Source organism: Euprymna scolopes, chromosome 12, assembly GCF_053919585.1.
Source record: "Euprymna scolopes isolate OS-2025 chromosome 12, ASM5391958v1, whole genome shotgun sequence".
NCBI classification, from domain to species: Eukaryota; Metazoa; Mollusca; class Cephalopoda; order Sepiida; family Sepiolidae; genus Euprymna; species Euprymna scolopes.
Window position 1 is genome coordinate 146,059,203 of NC_136493.1, and position 26,031 is coordinate 146,085,233.

The window sequence follows — 26,031 nt, forward strand, 5'->3', positions numbered from 1 at the left end:
AAAATAGCCCAAATGTAAAGCTTTGTCTTTTTTCAATAAAGTGGTTTACATAACAATTATTTTAAAAAATTTGACTTATTTCATAAGTTTCTTAACTATGTACTTTGGATCATCCTCACATATCTTGTTTTCTATTTTTTAACAACATAAAATTCTTTATTTCTATTCAAACCAAAATATTTTGATGAAAGACACGCACACACACACATATTACCAACATTCACGTACAATTGTTTCATCTTTTTACTGGTATTTAAATATATAATAGTTATGTGTTATTTATCATCTTTTATACCAGCAGGGCCACACTTCAGAGCAAAAAAGTGCATAAAAACCGAAATATACACTGGTCACATCAACCTATGGACGGCCTTCAGAACCAACAATCTGCTAAATTTACAATGTTAAGATTTTAATATATATATATATATATATATATATATATATATATATATATATATATATATATATATAGCCTATCACATATTTCACATCATATGACCATTTTCAGTGTATAATTTTTACAGTTAGAATACTACAAAATACACTTGCCTTTCATGTTTCTATTCTTTTTTTCAGTAATTGAAAATTGCGAATATATTGGATTGTTTGTGTTAAAAGACTGTCTATAAGTTAATATCACACACACACACACACACACACACACATATATATATATATATATATATATATATATATATATATATATATGCACTTTTTTTTCTCCTGAAGAGTTACCTGCTGGTAGAAATAGATTAAAAGAAAATAAGACATGTTGAGAACTATTATATATTCAAATACCAGTAATGGATTGAAACAATTGTACGCGAATATTGGTAATAAATCTGTAACCTTTTTGAAATGAGCATAAAAATGAGTGTCGGTTCTTCGTGAAGTGGTACATTATAATAAGTATTTATAGCTCTAATACTGCACCACTGAGCTATCTTAAAAAAAATTTTTATTTTCATCTATATTTGAACACTAAATTGGATAAATTTTATTCCAGTTGGTTAAAATATAGCTATATATATATATATATATATATATATATATATATATATATATATATATATATATATATATATATATATATATATAGTAAGACAAATAAATTTGTTACAGGAATTCAAGATCAACAATGATTAAGAGTATGATCGTTTTTAAGATAGTTGGAAACTATTTTTCCTTATTTTTTTATGATTTCATTAAAATATGTATCTTCTTACGAAGCTTTACAAGGTCATACAATCCTAAATTTAATTTAAAAGTGATAAAAATATAGCTATATTAAAAATGATAACAATATCAACAATGGCGACAAATAATAATAATAATAATAATAATAACTAAAGGTAAATATTGTAGTGAAAGTTTAAATAAAATGATTAATGAAAATGAAATATGGAGATGATATTAGTATTTATGCTATGAATTAAAATTTTTGAGTATTATTGTCGTTGATAAAATTAAAGAAAAAAAGAATAAGATAATAGTACAATTAAATAAGAAACAGCCTCACTAATGCCAATCAAAGCAATGGTTATAAAGTTGCAACCAACAGTAATCAGTAGTAGTAAAGGTTGTAATTATATTGAACTGTAATTAAAATTAAATAAAATGTAATGGATTTATCATAATACTAAAGATAAAACGGTTAAAAATAATAATAAAGACAAAAAATATTTTAAAGTATTTATTTATATATATATATATATATATATATATATATATATATATATATATATATATATATATATATATTACTAATAAGTATTATAATAATAAAAGTAATAAAAAGTTATATAATAATGATTTTAATAATGCGATTAATAAAAATGTTGATAATTGAATGAAAACAAAATAAAATTAAAAAACAAAATAAAATAAAAAAACAAAATAAAATTAAAAAATAAAATAAAATTAAAAAACAAAATAAAATTAAAAAAACAAAATTAAATTAAAAAACAAAATTAAATTAAAAAACAAAATTAAATTAAAAAATAAAATAAAATTAAAAAACAAAATAAAATTAAAAAACAAAATAAAATTAAAAAACAAAATAAAAGTAAAAAAAAATACTAATAATGTGATATGCATATAATGGCAACATTTCCGTTAGTACCACTACTCGCCCTCATAAAAATAACAGTAATAATGACAAGATCTTATAATGTATGATTATGATAATATGAATGCAATGTGATTTGGAGTAATAGGGAGTAAGAAGATTAAAATTCTTAAGGTATTTGGGAGAGCCAAGAAATATGTATGAAGGTAATAATTATATATGACCTATTTAAAGATCTGACAAAAAAAAAAGATTTCTTAGACAGTTAATGTTTCAGTGGACACTACGTGATTTCAAAATTGCTATACTTGTATTTTGCCTTATGTTTGCATTGGAAAATCAGCTCTCTTTTAGCACTGATTACATTCTTGCGTTGAGAAGTTATTATCCTAACTGCCTCATATAAGCAGAGGTTACAAAATTTGGATCCAGGGGTATATGATTTGAAATTTACTGATAATATCCCAATTGAGAAAACGATATTCTTAGATCTAAGTTTTTTTATAAGAATGCTTAAAGAAGTTCCTTGGTTACTACTTGGTTTTATATTATTAAATGATGATATGTGGTTAGAAATTCTCAGCTTTATTAAAGTGGAAGTGGATCCAATGTATGTGTATGTTTTGGGTGCGATCTCATTACTGTTGCTGGTGTTTTGAATTATATAGTTGTTATGGTCAGGGTAAGAATTGGATGGATTATTAGGGATATTGTTGTGGTTCGGGTCGTCAATATTATTATCATGGGAGTTGTCTGGCAAAGAACTATCACTATTTATATTGTTAGTGTTGTTATTTAGCAATTTTATTGCTAAAGACGGATCTTCAAGTTCATTGCTATTTGATTGTCCGATGCTTAGCAGTTGGGAAAATTAATAGTGGCAATTTGGATGGATTTAGATGGTATCTCCGTTATAGTACAGGAATAAATCACATCCTTATGTATACAGTTATTGTCAAGATCGCATTCACTCTTTTTGGCAATTACATTTGGTTTTATTGGCTAAAGGAAAAGGGATTACCTGGGCATCTTTAATTTTTTTTGTTATTAGATGCTATAATTAGGCATTGTAGCTTAAGATATCTTGATGGAGATTTTATTAAGTAAAGTGCTGTATCTATGTGGGTATAAAGATTTTTCAACAATATTGAAAAACTCCTTGGGGATATTAGTTTTTACATTAAAACTGAAATGAATATTTTTTCTCCTTATTCTTTTTTTTTAGGGCTAGGCTTATTTAGGTTAGATGGTTGATTGGTAGGATTGTGGATGGAGGTGTTAAAGTAATTATTGCTATCACATTCAATCTGATGATTTTTTTTTTTTTTTTACATTGAGACAGGTTATGCGTAATTAATGAGGGTAAACAGTGTTTCTTGGTTCTTACGGTTGTATTTTATGTTCTCTATATATCCTGAATTTCTTAGGATGTTGTTGTAGAACATGGAGTTTTGATCAAAAGTCTTTTTGTTGGCTGAGAGTCTACAGAATCTAGTAGAGATTGATGATATTATGGATTTAATAATTGAATGAGGGTGATTGGAAAACTTGTGAACATGTAAAAGTGTAAAATTTGGCTTATGGTAAGGACAATAAGTTTCAGAATTAAGGTTAAGTGAGATATCTAAGTTTTTCTGGTATGGTTAAACTGTATAGAGAGTCCAAAATTATAAAAGAAATCATGAAGTTTCTTGACAGCTTTATTAAATTCCCTAGGTCTGGCTCTTGTAGCAAAAAGGGCATTGTCTCTATATAGACCTCCTTGGATCTGTTTAAAATGTATCTTAAGCGCTTTTATAAGGAAAATCCCCACCAAGCCTGTCACTTGTGCAGAGTCCGAAGCATGCTCTGAAAGAAAGCGAGGTGTATACTTTGTGAATGTGAGCAGTAGAGGTTTTGGTGAGTAGAGGTGTGGTGAAGAAAGGAGTAGAGGGGGATGAAGGAAGAGGAGGAAGTATGATCCCGTGTAGTCAAGCTGTCGCAACGAGGAGGTATTGGTATTATTTTAACTTGGCAGTTGTTTATTGGCCCAAGTTTTCACTTTGATTTGAAGTAATATTATACCATCATTGCTGTTACTTCCCTACCTTAGGTCCTTATGGTTGTTATTTCTTTTCTGGTGGTGAATTCATTATCCATCTATTTTATTGATAAGCTCTATTTATTTATTGATTTTATCCCTCACCTTTTTATCTGTTCATTTGTGTCTCGTTTTTAAATTATTTATTTGTTTATTTATAAAATATATGTCCATATGGTCAAATTAACAGTCAGCGAAGAAATTTACAGACTTATATGATTTAAATAAAGATGGTATACAGGGAGTCATATTTTCCACTCTACTGTGGTGTCTGAAATAATTACACAGGCAAAGGTTTTCATATCTATATTATTATGGTGCTAAATGGTAATAAAACGAAAGGAACACAGGACTTTTAGAAACAAACATGTATTCCCATATATTACAGGCAAGACGTGTTGAGCAATATCATTCCTCAACTGGAGGGCGTTTCCACACAACCTCCTTGGCCGCGTACCAATCACTGACTCCAGGCACCAGTACTCGTCATCAGAGGAAGTGACATCTTGAGGTAGTCCATTAATCCCATGGAGGGGCATTTCCAACTCCCCCTCCTCCCAAGCTTTTTGTTCGTAAAAGCTGTCAGTACCTCTTCCTTTTAAGGTTTACCATCAATGGCTCGGTAAACTTTCTCTTACGGAACGACCACTGTAGTTCAGGTGTTGGTTGAGGAGGTTCAAGATCAAAAGTTTCGAAGACAGTGTCTATCGGCTCATCTTCCAATGATGGACTGTCGCTGGTTTCAACTGATCGACATTTTCTTAGTTGGTTCTGGTGACGTATGTTAGTCCTTGGACGATATATACCATGTCACCGACTCTCTTAGTGATTGTACCCACCTCCCAGAATGATGTATTGTTTTTATAACTTTTGAAAAACACTCTTTCACCTGACATGAAACGTTTACTGGGTACACAAGTGGTCACTAGTGGCCTTGACTGTTTGGGTAAGAGCTTGTCAAAAACAGATCTCACTTTCTGCGCAAACATCGTTTCTGCAAGTGAGACTGTTGTTGGTGTGTTCGAGTTGGGTGTAATCCTATACACGTGTAAAAATTGTTAAATGCTCCATCTGTTGGGGTCCCTTGAACCTTCTTCAGTGCTCTTTTAAAAGTGTCCATCAAGCGTTCCACTTGCCCATTCAACCAAGGATGGTATTGGGGAGTGGTGATATGAGTAACTTGGAACATATCACAAAAACTTTTGAACTCAGCAGACATAACCTGGGTTCCATTATCACTTACAATGCAATTGACTACACTGAAACGTGTGAACAGTTCATGTAAGAAATTTATAGTCCTTCAGTTGTCGGTCTTCTGCACCATCATACCTCAGGCCACTTGCTATAACTATCGACTATGATTAAGTAATAATTGTCCTGGAGCAGACTCGCACAATCGGTGTGCACCCTAGACCATGGCTGGTCAGTCTTCGGCCAAGGTTTAAACATAATCGGCGGTGATTTATCTGCAAGAGCACAGCCTGTGCATGAGTTTATCCTCTGATTGATGTCCTCGTACATTTTAGGCCAGTAGACATAGCCCCTCATCAAACTCTTCATACGATTTTTCCCAGGATGTCCTGTGTGAAAATCCCATAGAATTAGTTTTTAGAGACATTTAGGAATCACCACTTTTTCGCCATGTAGTAAAACCTCATCGCAAAGCGAAAATACTTCCGGAACATCGCTCTTTATGCAGATCTAATTTTTTTTATGTCACAGATGAAGTCATCCTTGTCAGCTTCCCTTTTCACCTCCGGTAGAGACACCGGGAGTTCTCTGATTGTGTTGCCCATCATCATTTTTATTTCCTCGTCCGTCTGAAGAGTGACAATGATGGAATCTTCAAACAGATCCCTTTTCAATGGTATCAGCCTAGATAGGCTATCCGCATGGCTAATTTGTTTTGAAGACAAGTACTCCAGGGTGAAATCATAATTCAGTAATAATATATCCCATCTCAACAGTCTATTAGCTGTATATGTCGGTAAGCCTTTTTTGGAACTAAAAATCATAACGGCTTATGATCGGTCTGCAATGTAAATTTTCTACATGTAAATACCTATGAAACTTTGTCATAACGAATATAATACTCAAGGCTTCTTTTTTAATTTGAGAGTACTGTCTTTCGGCCTTTAATAGCATTCTAGATGCATGTGCGATTGGTTTCCTGGTACCATCAGACATTATATGAAGTATGCAAGCTCCCACACCAAATGAGCTTGCGTCACATGCTATTATTATTCTCAACCTTGGATCATAGGTTGTCAAAAAAAGATCTGAAGTTAACGTTTCTTTGATCTTCTCAAACGTCTTCTGGCAGTCTGGCGTCCAGTCCCAGGCTTTCTCTTTCTTTAGCAGTTCATTTAGTGGGGCGCGCAAATCATGCATATTCTTCATGAAAACTTGGTAGAAATTAATCAGGCTCAGAAAGTTTTGTAGTGCTTGCACGTTATTGGGAGCAGACATGTTCTTTATGGCTTCCACCCTCTCAGGATCGGAGTGTCTACCATCTTCATCAATAATGTGAAATAAGTAACGAATTTCCTTCATCAGTCACACTTTGCTTCTTTTATTTTCAAACTGAAACTTTGAATTCTTTCAAAAACTTCATGTATGTGTTTTGGTGCTCATCTGTGGATTTACTGACTATGACAATATCATCCAAGTAGGTGTCTATGTGTATGTTTGTATATCCAGTTAGATGTAAAAAAAAATACAAAACAAAACCTTCGAAGTTGATATATTCTTAGTGTTGCACTGGATAAATAATATCTAAAATTTAAAAAAATATTCTCTGGGAGCGTTGGTTTTTCAGTGTTATTATGTATTAATTTAAAAAGAAAATGCCTAGAGGAATCTATTATAGCAAGGAAAGTTGTCTGTGTATATGCCCAGTTAGAAAGATATGGGCTAGGCAAAGGAGAAAGAGGAGATTAGGTTGAGGGGGGGGTATAAAATGGGGTTGAAAGATAGAGATGGACAGAGAGGACGAAAAAAGTTTTAATAGAAATATTTACACATTTGCCTAGGCAACACCGAGTATCCCAGCTTGTACATTTATAAATCTTTCAAAAATATCTTTATGATTCAGTGAATCAAGGATTTGAAAAGATACAAAAAATGTAAAATAGAACACAAAAATGTAGGTATATATATATATATAAATCTTGCAACAGATATCTTCGTTATAAAATTCTATGTGTTGCGGATTTGGTAAAAGTAAATAAAAAATTAACTAAGAAATGAGGAATGTAGGGAAAAATTGTAGATATTGCGAAAATTATTTCCCTCAGAAACGCCCACGTGTCTGTGCACTTTATAAAGTCCAATTACATAAGAATAGAAAAAACTAAATAGTGGTGCTCAGTTAATTTTATGCTCAATGGCCACATATAAGTAACATTAATTCTCACCATTCATATGCAAATTCTATGGTCCTAGGCTGCATAAAAGTAATCAGTTTAAAGAATGAAGGTGTTTATTTGAAGAAGATGAGCCATGCATACATACTATGTTGAGGCATGGTGAATTATTACTTGACTCAATACTTAAGGCCAAAGATGAAGAAAGCTACAAGCTATTTCAGGGATGAAGGGTAACATTTTTTATGTCTGATTCATTCAGGAGTTTAGTGTTGCTGCAGCTGATATGCCTGTTGTCGAGTAGATTGGAAATATGGAGCTTGTATGTGAGCCTTATGCTATGGATAATATTGAGCACATCCTGCAATTGCAAGTGGGAGCTCTAGCCATATACAGGCAACTTAGTTTGGAGCAGAAAGCAGACACAGAACAAATTAAGCAGGCGCTCATAACCACAGATGATACTGATACAGTTAATACCTATGACCAGTTTGTTACTCGACAACTTCACCTAGATGAGATGGCAGACAAGTTTTCTGCTGAGTTGCAACACTTGGTCCAGTTCATTAGGGGATCATTGCCCAAATATTGGCTAACATATACATTCATCTCTGAACTACCAGAATATGTTAGACATCTACTACGTCTCATCCAAGACGGAAACAATGCGTGCAGAATAACTGTTGACCAGGGCATGAGCCATCATGACTGACAATGAAAGCCCTAAAGAATTGACTGCTGCTTCCATCAGGCAAACATCTTCAGAATCAAAAGCATGTGATGACAGTAAAAAATATGTGTTCCTTTAAAAGCAGAAAGTAGTGGGAATTGTAGCAGTTAATGGAAAAGGTATCGGATGACTGAGGATACAGCAGAATACAGTTGGAGTTTTAGCAAGTTTTCAACATTGAAGCCTTAATTGTAAATAAACAGCTGTTGGATTTTGATTTACTCTTGATGATCAATGCAATCAGAGTGCTTGGTGGCGTTTATCTGATATAATTAGGCAAAGCACGTTTTGGAGGCCCGAACAAATGTGCTGCAATCTCAACTGATGATTCAGTCTTCAATGTGACATACAATTGCAGTAACAAGGTATGGACTGCATCATGGAAATGAGTTAATGGTCATTCTCCCAACGAACTAACAGTGTGCAGGAATATGTGGTGCCTGATCATGCAAGGAATGCCTATGAGGATGAGCTCTTAAAGTGGTAGTAGAATGGATGGCTATTGCCATATCCCAAAGAAGAACTTAGCCCACTCTGGGATCTGATTCTCATCATGGCAGTCATGCAAGAACAGAAGCAGAAAGTGCATCGGGTACTTGACTACCACAAATTAAACAATTTTGTGGATGTGTTCACTGCCAATGAAAAAGTGTGCATGCAAAAAATGAGAGAGTGGTAGAAATAATGAGTCAATGCTTTGCTTCTGGATCTGCGAAATGCATATCTTCAAATCCATGTTGATAAGGCACTGTGGCTGTTTCGAACAGTTATTTTTAGGGGCCCACTTCTGTCTTATGTGGTTGAAATATGGTGGCCACTGCACTGACCAGATGCAAGCACTGCCACCTAATAGTTGGAAAATGTTTTCCTTGAGTGAGGCCTATAAATGGAAATATTGTCTGACACTGACAGTGTCCACTGGTAAACTCTTTGGAAAATTTGCAAAGAATTAGCACATGTAGCTACAGTTTCGATATGCCTACTCACTGAGTGGACACAGGATTATAGAACAAAGTCATAGGACTGTTAAAACTATCAAGAACTGTTCAAAATTACAGGTGGTCTACTAGCCCAACATCATCCCAAATGATGAACTTTCACCTTTCACAGAACTGGCTGATGCACTGCACAGATACCATGTCCTATTGCACAAACTAGAGGTGACCGAAAGGAGGCATAAAAAGGAGAGGGCATTTGGGTTAAAAACCCATGCAGCAAGTGCATGACAAAATATGGAATTGGACGCATTACTGAGGTGGTCAGCCAACAATCTGTGCAAATTAATAGGGTGCCTCATCACATTAAACAATTCCAATCAGTGATACAGATGCAACCATTAAGTGACAAAAGGGATTCTGACGATAGTGAGTGTTTAATTTATTTGAAATCAAACTCACTAGACAATGATTCCAATATCAATAACTTCACAGCTGAGCAAGTATTTATTGAAAGTAAAACCATAGATGAAAGTATGCATGGGAATGAAGACTGCATCATTCCTCTTCAATGAAATACCTGACGGGCACTTACCCTGGCCTGTTTGTGATTATGAGATCAGATGTTGAAAAATTGTAGTAATGTTGAAAATGACTAACCTCAGAAACCTCCATGTTTCTGCAGGTTTTGTAAAGTCCAGTTACTAAACAGAAAAACCAAAATGGCAATGCACAGCAAATTTCATACTAAACTGTCACACATAAGTAATGTAAATCTTCACTGTTAGTATACAAATTAGATGATACTGGGCTGAAAAAAGTAAGCCATTTAAAGAACAGGGCAGTTTGTTTGAAGAAGGCAAGCCATGGACACATACTACATTGACATGTGACAGATTATTTGGCTTAACACAAAATCCAAAAGAGATGAAGAAAACTAGATTTTGTATTTATTATTATAAAGCCAGTTCTCTATTGATTATTGTATTGTACCCAATATACAGTAGTGATTTCAAAAGTTAAAATAAAAAATTTGACCTGGGTGCCATCAGCTAGAATTAAAACTAAAACATATAAATCTCCAACTTTACCCGTTAGTGTATGACATAAATTCATACATATAGAGAAACTACAAAAAATAACGTTTAACCTATAACTTTTAATTAGCATTGGATGGGCTACATTCAGTATGGACTTCGAGACTGGCTGACAAACTGAAAAGGCAGTTCTTCAGAGCAGTGGTAGAGTCTGTCCTTGTTTACGGTGCTACAACCTGGACACTCACCAAAAGATTGGAAAGAAAACTAGATGGCACATACACCCGTATACTAAGAACAATATTAAATATATCTTGGCAAAATCATCCCACGAAGCAGCAACTTTATGGCAACCTACCTGCCATATCTATCACCATCAGAGAAAGACGCCTACGATTTGCCGGTCATTGTCTGAGGAGCAAGCATGAATTGGTGAGTGATGCATTGCTATGGACTCCACAACACGGACGTGCAAGCAGAGGACGACCTAGATCCACGTACATCCAACAAATAGCACACGACGCCAACTGTGAACCTGAAGATCTGAGGCAACTGATGGAAGACAGGAAACTCTGGAGAGGAAGAGTTGGTTCGGGCAAGGAGCCCGTCATGATGATGATGATTTAATTAGGGCATACATACAAAAAAACGGGTATAATCACCTTCTGCCAGGCCAAGGTCAATGAGTTTTTTTTTCAATTTTGACCCCTTAATAACCAGCTAAAAAAAATCGAATGTGTTCCATGGGTTCAAATACCCATATTTCAAGTTTGTAGACCAAAAATTCAGAAAGGAGTTTGGTAGAACCTTTCTACATACAGAAACAGGCAAGGTCACTTTTATATATATTTTCAGATATATCTTAAAAACATGTGCATTTGCTAGTACTTTTTTATCCTAAATAATACTCAATTATGCACAGTGTAGAAAATATGCATAATTAGAACTGAGCATAATAGTAAAATGAAACCAATCATCCAATAAGAAACCATAAAAAATGAATAATTAATTAAAGTTCGTTTTTCAAAAAATATGCAAATTAGTTAACTTTTATTTCGTCTCTTGTATATCCATGACTGAGTATATTAAGAAATTCGTTTTAATAATTTTTAAACAGAAAATGTAAGCTTTTAATATCAATGTAAGTGCGACAAAATACTCAAATTTAGATAGATAGATAAATCTTGGAACAGGTATCTTGAATAAAGAATTTAGTGAGTTGCGATTTTTAAAAGAGGCGTGTAGAAAGTGAGGTAAAAAATAAGGTTATGGATATACCTGTATAAATTTTGCAACATATGAATATAGAATTAAGTGGGTTGAGGAATTCAAGATAGATGAACAAACATTAAATTTGAAAAGGATGATACAGGTCTTTACGTGTAAAATCTTGCAATAGGCTTCTTGAATTTAAAATTTAGTTGGTTTATGATTTGAAGAGACGAATATAAAATAAAAGAGACAATGTGCATACATCTTCTAACAGCTATCTCTGATTTAGAATAGAGTGGCCGTTGGATTTCGAAAGAAACAAAAAAGTAAATTAGAAAATGAGGATGCAGATCTATATATGTATAAATCTTTTAACAGGTATATTGAATATAGGATTAAGTGTGTTTCGGATTTGAAAAGAGATGAAGAAAAGTAAATTAGAAAATGAGGATGTAGGTATGTATATATATATATATATATATATATATATATATATATATACTTCAGAATAGTTTTTATTTAACAATCAGTTGTTATGGAAACGTGAGATTGTAGGTTTACAAAATATTACTGGCAGTAATATTCTATAAGTTATCCCATCTAAACAGGAATTGCTCGATATGCAAGATAGAGCAAATAAATTAAATTGTAATTCAATGAATTTAAAAAAAAAACTCTCATTGAAATGAAATGAAGTGGTTGAGTTTCATATCAAAGAATTTTTATTATTCTAGGCAAGACAAAGAATGCTTTAGAAAATTAATCTCCTTAACCTATAGGGTTTCGATGTCTACCATCTCATCAGAGGAGAGAAAATATTAGCAAATATTTATAAAGGTATGCACCCTATTTGCTAAAGTCAGTGAGACATGGAAAGTCAAAGTCAAAATAATAAATGTATCAGAAGTCCTGTAGCAGGAAGATTTGCAGAAAAAGGATATGAATGTTTTTTTTAGATCCAGCTTGCTTGGTAAAATCCATGTTATACGTTCTCTACATCCGTTTGGTAATAATGTCCAAGCTATATATTGGGTAATCCGCATAGCTGTGTAAATATCCGAATCGGGCAAGTGTTTGTATAAATTTGTTTGTGGGTCTAGCGATAATAATTCAAAGTCTGGTGGAAACCTTTTCATTAGAAGTCTATATTATTTTTAGTGGGGCGAAGTGTTAGGGAGAGTAGGTAGTGGTAAGTGGTAGGAAGTGGGGTGAAACATATGTGCATATTCATCCCCATGATGGTACGGTCCTTCACAAATTACTCCATGCAATCCCGAACAATACTGTTGAATTGACACGCCACCAAACAATATCGTTGAATCGAAACTCCACTGAACAATATCGTTGAATCGACAAGTCATCAAAAAATCTCATCAAATTGACCTGCCACTGATCAATATCATTGAATCGACGCACCACCAAACATCGTTGAACCGACACATCACCGAACAATATTGAATCAACACGCCACCAAACAATGTCATTGAATCGACACACCACCAAACACTATTGTCATCATCAACACGCCACCAAACAATATCATTGAATCGACATGTCATCAAACAGTCTCGTCGATTCGACACACCACGATACAAAATGCAATAATACAAGACACGTTATCAGAGCAATTTTTTCAACCGCTCCCGAATGACTTATCGGCTTGTTTTTTATAGCTGTTGACCAAAACTAAATCATCGCTTTGGGGTAAAATAGATGTAGCTTATTTGTAGACTTGATTTGCAATCAAAAGACCCCAGGTTTACTTTTTGCTGCAGGTAGGCCAGACTCATATACTTATGTATTTTTGCGCATGCTCAGCACACTCCACCCTGATCTCAAGATCACACAAATGACAATGCTGGGCAGGCCATTTCCTCTTGGTATTTCGCTTTAAAGGTACAGGCTCAGGAACTTTCTCAGTGGTGCTTGCATCTACAGCATCATTAAACTCTTCCTGTTCTGGATCATTGGGTGCATCATCTTCTGAGAAGCTTTCTTCATCTGGTTGTTCGTACAGCACTGGGGTTTCGTCATCTGATGAGGTGAGTTTGTCACTGATTATGCAATTATGTCCGCATGCTGGGAGCACATCCTTTATGTGGCTTGGTGTTCTTTCAACTGAGATCGAGTGTTGGCTATTTAATTTTGTCAATGTTCCTGTGCCAAACTGCGTTGTACATCTTCCTTGTAGATTCTTCACCCAAACCACATATTCCTCCTAGTATGGATTAGCAACTGTAGTGTCGAACACCATCACTTCATCAATACCCTTGATACAGATCCTATAATTGTATAGCACATTCACAGATGCCGTCATTGCCGTGTTGTCATCCTTAGGTGTGACGTTGTGCCAGTACACTGCTTCTAAGACTGTGCACTTTGTTCTTGCTGCAATGTGCTTTATTGTGCGATGGGACCTCTTGATTATTCCATTTCCGGAGGGTACGTGGGTGCACTGAAATCAAATGTGTACGCACCCACATCTGTGACAAGTCAGCAAATTCTGATTCAAAGCAGAATCCTGTCGGTGCAACTGCCTCCAAATGGCAAAACAGTCTATCAACATCAAGTACAACTGAATGCCAAAATCTAGGGTTATAATCAGGATTCGGTTCTGGGGTTCGGGAAGGAGTGAGTCACTCTCTCGACAACAGCACGTTTCTCCCCTCTTCTTTTCCAATCGACCACACCTGGCCTCTCGCCACCAATGTCAGACCGCACAATCCGAACGTCAGCAATACAAAATTCTTTTCAAGAGAAGATGTTCACGACTCTTTTCTCTCTGCTCCCCCAGGGAATTTTTCCCAGCTTTTATATCCTCCTATCTAGAAAAAAAAGGAAGAGACAGGAAAAAAAAATAGCTTCTCCCATCATGCCCTGCCTTCCCAAGATGCCCTTCATGTATACAAATGCGCTGGCTATCCTTTCCTTCTTCTTTCCCGAAGAGCGATGCAGATACGCCTGGTACGTTTCTTTTTTTTTCTTCTTTTCTAACCATATACCCCACACAAAATGGATTATATCTATAGCAACTCTACTCCAGATTTCCGGGACATCAAGCTTACCTGGCTTCCAATTCACCGGAACCATTGCTTTTCACAACCATGCCTGTAGCAATGGAACTAGTGTCCACCCACACTGTAACATCTTCTCCACAGATACACCTTTCACTGGTTGCTCTCAAACAAATGTCTTCGATCATCCGTGCTAGAATAGGGATTCGCACTTCGTCATTTCATCCAGTTGTCATTCATCATATTTGCCCTTCATTTTACAAACGCTGTAGCAATGCATAACCAGCCACACACCAGGAAATGACCAGTCAATTCCCTGCACACTGTAAATACAATTCAGCGAGTAAGTCTATTGAGCATTGTGGAAGATCACTTCCACACTGCCATACTAATTTTTCATGCTCCTCCTGGACACGTAATCCCAATAAACATGAGCCTAGTCTCAGATGTTCTGAAGTCTTGCTTTCCAGACCAAACTTCTCCAAATGTTCCATGACACGGGTTGCAGAACACATATTCATTCACAAAAATGTTCTACTACTTTCTCTCCTAAATGACAAAAAAACAAAAAAAAAACACTCAAATTAGACAACATCCAAAAAATGAAAGACGCCTGTTGCACAAAATCTGTCTTTTTATGCTGCCACCTCCAACTCTAGACAGCGCCTAAATTTGCATATATATTAATTTTTGTATCAAAAGGGTTCCAGGTTTAAATGCTAATGCTTCTCTACAGTGAGCACAGCTAACTGTGGCCATTTATTACTATGACTCTCCACACCATTATCACATCCCTCCCATGATCACAAAGGCGGCATCTTGGCAGTGATTGTTTTTGTTGGGTGCTCCTTTGCATGCCCTTCTCCTTCATGAAAATAGTCTGACTATTTCATTGTCATGTATCAAACACTCTGACCCACTGTGCAAAGATGTTATACCGTCAAAGTCTTCTTCTAACGAGAGGACACTGTAGCGGCAGTGCAGGTCCTTCATATATTGGGGCGTCTCATCCAACAGGACAAACTGTGGACTAATTATCTTGATTACCTAGCCCTGGCCAAATTTCCTGGTACAGCAATTCTCCAGTGCCTTCACCCACTCACAGTCTCCAACCTGGTAGGGATATGCTTAAGACCTACTGATGATGGCAAAACATCAACTCTTTTTACCTGGACTTCATAATGTAAATGGCATTGGCTGATGAACTATGTCCTCCTTTTGTGGAAGGTTTGTTGGGAACCTCCCGATATGTACGTGTTTTTTTTTTTTTTTTTTTTTTTTTACAAGGGTGTCACCACTTATCAAGGCCCAGAGGCCACTCGAGGATAAGGGTTAATAGGTATACATTAGTCATTGTGATTTTAGCATAGTAAACAGTGGGAATTTTGTAACTTGGATTACTTAGGGGGACGATTCAATTAGAACTTGTTTACATTGGACTTTTTCTTTTTTTTTTTTTTTCATAGGTATCAACTCATTATCAAGGCCAAGAGGCCACTCAAGGATAAGGGTTAAAGAGTGTACAGTATAAATTGGACAATATAATAATCATTAGTAATGAAAATTTGTTAAATTTGATAACTTATATGGAACGGCTCATCAAGAACTTATTTACGTTAGACTTGAAGACAACCATATTGTAGTCAGCCAGAAAGCAGGAAAACGGAAGACAATTCCACAGGCGTGCAGTTCTAATAAAAAAGCTTTGTTCATGGAATCTACGTTTAGGTTTAGGCACAGATAAAGAGTGGGGGGGATTATTGATAGTGTTTACAGCTAGACGAGTGTTTCTTGTGAAAGTTTTGCGAGGGAGGACCATAGATTGAAGCTCAGTCGAACACTTTCCATGAAAATAACGATACATCAGAGACAAACTCGCAACATCTCTTCTGTGAGATAGAGGTTGCAAGGAAGAGAAAAGGACATCTCCTACGAGGCTACGAAGTCTATTTTGAACTCTATCAAGGCAGGCCAAGACAAGCATGTGGCATGCAAATTAATCAAGAAGAGAGCTAGATTGATCATGAACAGTTGGGATGACAGTTGTATACACATGCAGAGTCTGTCTTTATGTGCAACACTTTGGTCTGCCGCTGGAGTGTCAAGTTAATTCCCTTCAACATGGTATTCAGTTCAGCCAGATTAATATGCCACCTCTGTTGCTAGCATTCTGGCATTGACCCATACGTTCAGTTCCCAGCCATCCACACATCAGTCCCCACAAGCTGGATCATTCTGCTTTACTGCATCCGCAGTCTCACACATCATATGTCAGAGAGTCCATCACCTTGTCATCCCAACTGTTCGCGATTGATCTAGCTCTGTTCTTGATTACTTTGCATGCCACATGCAACCACGTACATATATACAAGCCTTCCGCACAAGGAGGATATAGTTCATCGTATGACGATATTGGGAACTTCTGGAAAAGTATTTCCTCGCTTCCAGTGCAGGACACTGCTCTTTTAAGATTGTCAATCACAGCACATGTGTGTTGTCCCAAGTCGTTCCAGGTCCTTACATTCTAGGCCAAATGGTCCCTGACTTGAGATGTGGGCACAATGTTTTCATCAACAAAGATATCAATGATGTAAGCTGATATTGTGCAGTTTAATGTTTCCTTCTGCAATAGCATCCTGCTAATGATGGCCTTCATGATAAAGAGAGCCACATTCAATCCAAACCTCAGATGTGTCAGGCAGTATCTCTTCCCATTGATCTTCAGTCTTGTATGGCCACAACAATATGTTGGCAAGCTGAAATGAACATTTTGCATTTCAAGTGAAGTCAGAGATGTGCCACTGGCTTTCTACCAATCCAGCTTATGACAACAGGCCAGCACCTTCAAAATGCAAATTCGGACGGTTCAATGCTTGAGGGCACAGTTCAACAAAGTTTCCGGACACAGTTATGGTCTTTGGTGTGGTTTCAAGTGAGGGCCACATCATACCACCTCACATCTTCGAAGTTGGGTTGAAAGTCAACACGAAAGTGTACCTGAATGTGCTGATTTCCTGGTGCAATCAGGTGGCCGCAGGACTTGGCGCCTGCCCACAAGTCTAAAGAGACCCAGGTTTGGCTTCATAAGGAGTGCTACGACTTTGTACCCGCCTACTCCCTCGACCTGAACCTGCTCCACTATTTTGTTTGGTCATACATCACGAACATCACCAACATGACCTCCTACAGCACCAAAGCCTGATCGCCGCCATCTGCTGAGTATTCGCCAAGTTCCCTCCGGCGCTTGTGAAAAAGGCATGCTCCCAGTTCTGGACTCGTATCGAAGCAGTGATTGAATGTGACTACATTGAATAGATGTCAGCTCTACTACATAATCAAGTTACCGGAATTGATTTTTCAATAAAATAAAGCTGTAGTGTTGTTTTCTTATTAGTTAGTTGCCATTTCATTAGAATATAACAAAGATCTTCTATTTGTTTCTTTAAAAATAGCTGTTAATTTTAAGTTATACATTATCTGCACCCAATACAAGATGGTTTGCCTCCAACTTCTTCCTTCATCATTTATAAAATTGCAAATATCCTCCTAAGTCTATTATAACAAAAAGAACTGTTCTAATGAATATTATCGTATGACCTGATGAATAAATTTATAAACATCTAATTTTTATTCTTCTATTATCTTATTCTCAGTAGCCTCCAGTTAATTCTCAAATCAATTTTTTGCTTATTTAAATGGTAGGCTAAGTTTTCAAACTGATACCAGTCTCATATTTTTTATTACACTTTCAAATATTTGATTTATAATGATTAGTCATCTAATCAGATGACTAAATTAGGTTTAAAACTTGAAAGGCCATATGATTCAGGTTCAAGTGACAGTTAGAGAAAATCATTTATTTTAACTTTTTATCAAATTGTAAGATAATTTTCAGGTCAGATTGATTAATAAGAAAACAATTTATGTTGGCAAAATATTATAAGTCACAAAAGTGTATCAATAAATAATAAGGTGTGATATTTAAAACAAATAAGATCATGCTCACATATTCTGGCTTGGATTTAACGTTAACATTCTTTCGATGAAACAAAGGCTTTCACTGGCCAACCAATGGCGAGAAAGCAGAAAATGTAAAACAATTTATGATTGGGAAATGAATCACAAAACTTGTCATAAGTACAAGTTACCAATAAACTAACACTTGAAGAGTTCTGATGAAGATAGTCAGCTAAAAAGACTGTCGGCAACTTATTAAAAACATGAATGCAAAAGACTAAGAAAAATACATTATAAATACAATCTTCTTTAAGGGACAAAAGTACAAAGAAAATTCCAAAATTCCTCAACCATGACTAGACACCAGTAAAATTACGTCTTTTCTGACCATACAGTATAACTTTTATTTTATTTTTACACTTGTACAAGTTATACACTTGTAATCCAATAAGTATTTTTTTTGTTTCGAGCAAGTTTTTTTTTTTTTTTTTGATTACCAACCGAACCGACCAATCACTTTATTGTTTTACTAAGTTGCATCAACACTCAAGTTTTACAGATCGTTTAAACACAGCATTACATAAAACGATTGACAGAGTTAGGTATTGCAGGATTAATTATGGAGAAAACGAAGTATATTTGGTGTTGCAGGCTCAATAATTTTAAAATTATAGGATACGTTTTAGTAATGCAAAAAATATGATAATTAGCTGTTTTCTGATTGCTGATGGAAATCCAGTGAGGTATTAAGTGCTATAAGATTAATAATAGAAAAGAATATGAGGTATTTTCAGAATAAATAAAGAAAATGTAGTAAGATATGAATTATTTTATAAAAAAAAATATATATACATTCACAATAATATGTAAAAGAAAAACAATAATCATAAAGTCCATTCTTTAAGCATAAAGCTCGAATCGATTTGGGATAGAAATAGGAGTCGATGATAATCCAATTTTGTCAAATAATTTTGGACACCCTATCTTAGATGCTATTACCAAAATACCACATTTACTATGTAGTATAATTTTACTTAGATGATCTACACTTTGTTTTATATGGATTTTATATACATAAAATCGTCACGGGAAGTGGGGTAACATTTACAGATATTAAAAAAAAAAAAAATATGTAGGTCAGTAGACTCCTCCCAACCCTCTATTAAGTGTTAGGGTGCTCATTTAGTAGTAAAAATAAAGGACATTTATAAGGTGTTTCAGGATTAATGATGTAAAATAGAAGGATATAGTATTTCAGGATTAATAATAGAAAAGAAGGATATTAGGTGTTGTAGGATTAATAACAGAGAAGTCTGTTTAGGATTAAAATTAATAGAAAATTATTAAGATATTAGGTATTGTAGGATTTGTGTAGAAAAAGAAGTAGGACACTAGGTGTTTCAGGATTAATAATAGAAAATATGTTATTATGTAGTGGAGGATTAATAACGAAAACGAAAGGATATTTGTTATTTTAGGATTAATAATGGAAAGCATTAATTATGGAAACACGGTTGCAGAATTTGTAATCTAAAAGAAAAACGATATTAGGTACTGCAGGATGTCTCATAACTATTTTAGAACTATTTATAAAATAGCAATTTCAAATTTCTAAAAAGTTAATCTAATGCTGGCAGTTATTCTCCTGACACACACACACCTTTTATTATGTGGTTCTCTCTACATAATTAACTACATGTTAAGTGTGTGTTAATTTTATATATTAATGATTTTTTTTTTCTATTATATATCAAATTTAACTTAATTCCTTCTGAAAATATAATTGTAAGAAGATCTAAAGATAAGTATTGAGAATTTGATGTTTTGCTTTGAAATTATTGTCAACAATTCACACTATTTTTTCCCCTTTAAATTGCTTCTGAATAATGTTTCCATTTTTTCATACCTATTTCGTGTTCTCTTTCATATAGATCATACAATATATAAAGGCTTTTCTTTTACTCTTTATTGCTTTTATATTTATAGAATTTTTCACTGATTCATTTCTAAATATATCAAAACATACTTATTTGAACAGTAATCTTTCATGTTTATTCAGATTCTTGACAAGATGAAAAGATTCAAAACAAACAAAAAGAAAACAAAATGCATCTAATTCTTTTCGCATTATTCAAACTACCATTCTTATCTTGGTTGTTATATTTGCAATGTTTCGGCTGAGATAACTTCTGACTTTCAGGTGCATGTTTTCGAACTTGTGAACCTAATAGTTGAACTTTCAAACCTATTATGTCAAACTCAATAACCTATATGGAATTTCAAACTCATAATAACCAAGATGAGAATGGAAGTTTGAATAATACAAATTATCAATCTACATCTCAAATTTTCTGTGTTTTTGTGTTTTCTGTTTCTTAACAACTGTCCAAGATTAATGGACAACTTTCTCCAATTATTTCCACCTTCTTTTAATAATACGACACCGATTTTCACAGCCGGTGATTTCTGCAATTTATTTGTGAAAATATCATATGCAAGAGTAAGGGTTAGAGCATTTCCGGAAATCTTCAACTCTGTTAGAAAGGATAAATGAAGACCAAATCTAAGAACAAAGATCACAACATACAAGTTGTATGGGAAGGATCGATATTTTACTTCCTATTTCATTGAGTCAATAAAAAAAGATATCAACTCTGCTATATAAACCTCTGTCAACTTCTACATAGCGATCCAGTCTCCTTGACATGTTCCTTGCCTTCCTGCTGTTACAGGTGAGACACTTTCTCTTCTATATTTTCCATCTTTCTGTGTTATCTTTCTATATGCATAAATAATGGTCAAGTTTACTTTAGATCATAACTGTGGAAGAATCCATGAAATGTAAAGCATAGATTTTGACATATTTTCAGACATATTTTGTTGTTTGATTGCTCAAAGTGTTTCTCTCTAAGTGAACTGCTTATGTTTAAAGCTAATTAAATATGAGATTTGCATAAAACGTATTAGAAATATATTAGTAAACGTATTGTTGCCACATCTGGACTGGTACGTCTACCATTAGTCTTTCACTCTTAGACTGAGTCCAAAAAAAAAAAAAAAAGGAGTCTCATGTCTAATATGTCCCGCACAATCAACCAAACTCTAAACTTTGTCCCATTACTGCAGTGTTGCATCCCTGCACCTGTTTTACAAGTATTTTAATGGAATGTGCCCTGGTGAACTCATAGTACTTGTGCCTCTCGATGTACATACTCCTGATTAACACATTCGTTACCAACAACAACTATACTCATACCCTTGACAATGAAAATAAATTGAATAGATTTATACTTGGCAGTGAATGTGTTAACCCGACAAGCTGCAAAATCCCACCCCTTCACTTTAGAAGTTCCTAGATGCTGGAAAGCTTTCTATTCTAATAGTTCTTTTCCTCGGACTGCTAGGTTTTGGAATTCCCTCCCTGCTTCCTGCTTCGCTGACTGTACTTACATTCAGGAGTTTAAATGTGATGTAAGCAGACATCTCACTGCTCAATTCCCACAGTTGTCTTATAGATATTTCCAAATAGATAGTAGCTCCTTACGTTCCGAGTGGCAATATGTCTTGTTTGGGATGAAAAAGAGTAAAACGTAATAAAACAAAGAACTGTTTCATGTGTCTTTTCATGATCTTAAGGTAAACTTGACTACATCATGACATTTCTTTTTTACCAATTTTTCTTCTAATTTAGAATTTGTTTCTCATCATTTTTCCAATTTCTGTGCCATTTTTTAATTTTTGATCACAATCAAAGTTTTTCTCTTTTTATCTTTACTCTCATGAACATGAAAAAAAAAAAACAAGAAAACATCAACACATTTTCTACTCCTTCCAAAATTGCTCAGAATTCTATAGTAGATTTATATCCCATACAAAATATACATATTAATATTCTTCACCTTTATCCGTCAAGGCTGAAGCAATTTTTATTTTTGTTTCAAGCTATTTTTAACTCGTTTTAACTAACTGGATTTTTCCAACATCAAAAATCTACATTGTGTCTAACTTTGCTTTTGTGGAGAAGTACACATGAACATGAATAAAATACCCTGCAACAAAATGTAAGAACAATTAATCAGACTATCAGGTTGACAAGAAAGTTCTTGCAGGTTTTAACTTTTAAATTAAGATGAACATATCTCGGCTTGAACAAAAATTTATTGATCAAAATAAGTGTAAAAGGATCTCTCGCTCAGGTCAGCAATTGATCTCTGGCTTTTGTCATGATCGTCTATTCTGCCGGGAAGGTCCTCACATGGGTCTCAGCATCTCAGCTCCTTGTTGATTTCTGCTGAAAGCAAAAAACTTCGCATGCGTGTCAGAAAAGAAAGACAGGCTCAAGTTTTCTAACTACAAAAAAGTTAATTTCATGAAAGTTCAAGTTTTTACATATATACAACATTCAGTTTGATTACACCAAAAAATATATTTTCCCAAAATCTTATTCTTCATTCTCACGATGACGGTCAGGGTGGATGGAGAGGGTGTGGTGCCCTCCAGGAGCATGTGCTTCTCTTGAGATTTGGCTTCAATCTGTTTCTTTTGACCCGAGTAACCGCTCTTATAGTAAGGTGACAGGGTGGGTCTGGCAATCTGACAAACCAATCAGGGTCCGAGATGCTTTCTGGGAAATCCTCAGATATAATTTGCGTGTGTGCATCTCAGCAATTTGTCCGCAGTTTGTAAATCTGGGACCAAAAATGAAATCCTTTTCACACGACCTCAATGGGTCAAACCCTGTCAATTTCCTCTACTCAGAAACCCAGAACGTCTGAGCCGGGGTTCCTCAGGCCAGACGAATGTTATCGTTCCTTATTCTGACATTTCCTGTCATTGTTTTAAACAATAAAAATATCTGTCTGTTTTTTATCAAACACAATAAACTCATCCCTTTTTATAGGTCACCCGTCGCTGTCCGGGATTCAATTAACATTTAACGGACAATCTCCGCAGAGTTTTAGGGGATTTTAACCTCCCCAATGGGGAGCAGTATTGCTACTCAAGACGGTCACGTCATATAAGCATCATCAGAATCAATACATCTTTGCCAACACAAAACAAGTGTATTTATGCAAGTAATGTAAAAACCTTGCGTTTTGTGGCAATGAAGTCACTGGAGGTGTTATTAATATCACTTAGGTTTTTGAAGCATTTTTCACGCAGAAAATTGTTGAGATGCTTGAAAAAGTGGTGAGAGGTTTGGAGAGTATGGCAGATGAGGCAGAGTTTCATAGCCCAATTCGTTCAACTTCTGCAAGGTTGCTTTAGCAATGTGTAGTCGGGCATTTAGCAATGTGTAGTCGGGCATTTAGCAATGTGTAGTCGGGCATTGTTGTGCAGGAGAATTGGGCTTTTTCTGCTGTATTTCATCCATTTGTTGACTTTTCCGACGTAACATTTTTGTCTGCATAAAAAAAACTGTAATGGATGAGACTGGTTGCAACCACCAAACAGTCAGCATGACCTTCTTTTGGTGCAACTCTGGCTTCAGGAAGTGTCATGGAGCTTCGTCGGCATCTAACCACGGAGTTGAGCCTTGCCAGTTGTTGTAAAGAACCCACTTTTCATTGCAAGACACAACCCAATCAAGAAACGAGTCATTCTTGTTGTGTAAAAGAAGAGATGACACTTCATAACGGCATTTTGTTCACTTCATGAGGGACCTATATATTAAGTTTTTTGTCTTCCCCATCTCTCTTAAGTGGTTGGAAATTGTTGTACACATTATGTCTAATTCAGTTCTTGGACAACTTTGCGTGGATTGGCTTCAACTAAGTCTCTTAATTGATTGTTGTCATCATCGATTAGCCAATCACTATTTCAACAGCTTTTCGGCCTAGCTTGAACTGAAATGAGAAAATTGTGCGAATTTGCTTTTTCCATCTTGTATTCAACGTTCTGAAATGAAGACATAATTGTTTTAAAACAATTTTGATTTAAACAATTTAAACGATTAGGTAAAGCAAAAACCACTCTTTAAAATGATATATAAAGTAAAGGTGTCATAACAAAAACTTATTTGAAAATACGTAATTTGAAATCACAATTAAAAATTCTGCAAGAACTTTCTTCTCAACCTAATAGGAAGAATTTTATGAACATAATCACTTTTAAGTGAAAAAAAAAATGAATTGTTGATTTTAAGCTTATAAAATAAAAATATTGAACATTTCAATTATTTGGATGATTCAAACTACTATTCTCATCTTCATAGTTATTTTTGCAACATCCGGCCTTTTTTAGATGTATCCTTGTTGAACACAGAAATCAAATTTAAAACAGAACACTTTATTTTAGGGATTGCTCTCATGCCACCAACCAAATATTATTCTTGTTCGTTATTGATAATAGTAAAGATTGAACTTGAAGGATATCACTTAGAACTAATTGTTAACCAACACCCTACCCTGTTATGTCATATGTCCATGCAAACAATCATAGCATGAATTTGGGAAGCCTGGAACATAACATTGTCTAGATGTATAGTATTATATAAAATTGAGGTTTTTCTCGCTCTGATATTGATATTAAAAATCTAATTTTTCTATTTAAAAATTAAAATAAACTTTTTAATATAGTCAGTCATAGATATGCAAGTGACTATATGGGAACTAACTTATTTGTATGTCCCTTTGAAAAACGATCATTAATTACTTATTCATTTTATATGGTTTCTTATTAGATGATAATTTTCATTTCACTATTATGCTGAATTCTATTTATGCATAGTTTCTACATACTGCATAATTTCATAGAATTTAAAATGAAAACATTCTAGCACATGGAAATATATATATATATATATATATATATATATATATATATATATATATATATATATATATATATATATATATATATAGTGTCCCAGAAGTACACACCATACATTCATGTCCATGAAATGGCCACCTTGATCACCAGATCTATCCTCCTTCATGTTTTGTCTTTGGGAACATCCCAAATCTATTGCATACTAGAATCGCCCATATGTTCATCTAATGAACAAAAAAATAAATATCATTTGTATTTTTATGAAAACCTAGATGATGTGCGACTTCTGGGACACCCTGTATATATATAGAAGTGACCTTGTCGGTGTGTGTGTGTGTGTGTGTGTGTGTGTGTATATATATGTTGAGTTCTTTTGCTGTACTGACATTGATATTAAAAGCTTACTTTTATAACGTAATCATGTTAGCATTTGCGGGTGTAGCATAAGCATTACGTCATGGACTAAGATGTGTACAGGGATTAATATCGGAAGAGAAAGAAAGGCTGAGGAAAAAACAAAAAGCAAAGATTAAAAAAAGGAAGAGGAGAAAAAGAAACCGATACATAGCAGTTGGCCCCTTACATTTGGCAAACGCGAGAGACTACCCTTTCTCTCCCTCTTCCCTTCCAAATTTCGTACTTTGTAAAAATGGTTATCATGCAAGTGTGATTTACAAGATGTATTTTCTAATACACTGTACTGACTGCGAGTAGCTGTTTTGATTACATAAAATGACAAAATAAATACCTTTTTCCCTCACCAAGAAAAATTGTGTAAAGTTATCATTTTCCTCTGCGACTGTGTCTACATACATGTTGGGTTCATTAGAGAAAAATAGATGACTGCATTATCTAAGTT

The 26,031-nt window shown here is 34.6% G+C and overlaps 1 protein-coding gene across 1 annotated transcript in view; it reads left to right on the forward strand.

Annotated features, from left to right (window-relative positions):
• LOC145291527 (uncharacterized) overlaps positions 1-26,031 on the forward strand; it is a 1,250,821-nt gene that overhangs the window by 731,289 nt on the left and 493,501 nt on the right. The window lies entirely within an intron of this gene.